Raw genomic sequence first — 1525 nt, 5'->3', positions numbered from 1 at the left:
TGGGGAAAAGGTGGGTCTATTATTTCTTACAGTTCTGTGTGATAGTATAACATGAAAGGAAGACAGGGCAGGAACCTGGAAGCAGGAGCTGATGCCATGGAATTAGGAGCTGAAGCCATGGAGGAATGTTGCTTTTTAGTTTCTCCTATGGCTGGCTCAGTCTACAAACTTATGCCATCCAGACCATCTGGCCAGGATTGACACCACACACACTGGACTGGCTGCCCCATCATTCACCAAGGAAGTGCATCACAGACTTGCCTATTGGCCAATCATTTGGAGATATTTTTTCAGATGAGTTTCCCTGTTCCCAGATAACCCTAGATTGTGTCAAGCACTCACTAAAATAACCAGTATAGAGCCATCCTTGTTTTCAGCAATTTGTGAAGTCAGAATCTAAAATATCTAAGTTCTCATCACTCTTTAAATGGATGGAAATCAGAGTTGCATTTCTGGCCCTGGGAGAAAATACTACTTTCTTTCTTTTCTTTTTTTCTTTTTTTTTTTGGCATAGGGTTTCTCTGTATAACATTCCTGCTGTCCTAGAATTTTCTTTGCAGCCCAGACTGGCCTCAAACTCTCATAGAGATCTGCCTGCCTCTGCCTCCCTACTGCTGGGATGAAAGATGTGTACCATCACTGCCTGACTATGACTTCCTAAAATGCCCCAAATATCAAGGATTTCTATCTAGTGAGAGACTTTCTTGCTAGGAAGTTGTATCCACTGGCCCTTCTCTTACAGGGTGGTTCAAGTGAGTCTACGGTCCCATCAGGAAAACACTCCTCAGAAAATGGTACAAAGCCTACTTAATCACATAGGTGTTAGAAGCAAACTATAAATAATCTTCATGTTGCACAAAGTAGTTCCCAAAATGAAAGTATAGTGGCATGGCAATTGTTTTGTAAAAAAAAAAAAAATGCACCAGAACTCCAACTGGGCTAGTTTGAATCCAACCAGGGTAATGTGGGTTCTGCTGTCTTTTATCCCTGTCATAAGTGGTCACTGCCTCTTATTGCCTTGTGGGGACTTCTCCATTCACAATCTGATGTGACTGGTTAATTGGAAGAAAGAAGCAAAGGAGGGTTCAGGAAATATGAAAATATGAGAATGTTGCAGAAGTATTGCAGAAATCCAACCATGAAAAACAAAACATGACTTTTAGAGTTAGAGAACTTAGTTTCATTGTGCTGGCAGACACAGTGAGCTAACACTCTGAAAGGTTGGATCCTCAGCCACAGGGTTTACATTATAGATTATTTGAACCTTTCTCTTATTGGCAGGTTTGAACTTTAGCCTATGTAACTAAGGACCATGACGACTATAAACAGAAGTTTCCTGTCCCCCTGTCTGGCCCTGTACCACTGCTGCTTCTAAATAATCTCTCAGAGATTTAATATTAATTGCAAACTGTTTGGCCTGTAGTTTAGGCTTATAATTAACTAGCTTTTACATTTTAAATTAACTCATTACTATTAATCTATGTATGGCCATGTGGCTTGACTTTTACTGGTTTATTGGCATCTT

Source organism: Myodes glareolus, chromosome 8 (assembly GCF_982192425.1).
Source record: "Myodes glareolus chromosome 8, mMyoGla1.1, whole genome shotgun sequence".
In the NCBI taxonomy this organism is placed as follows: Eukaryota; Metazoa; Chordata; class Mammalia; order Rodentia; family Cricetidae; genus Myodes; species Myodes glareolus.
This window is presented reverse-complemented; position numbering follows the sequence as displayed.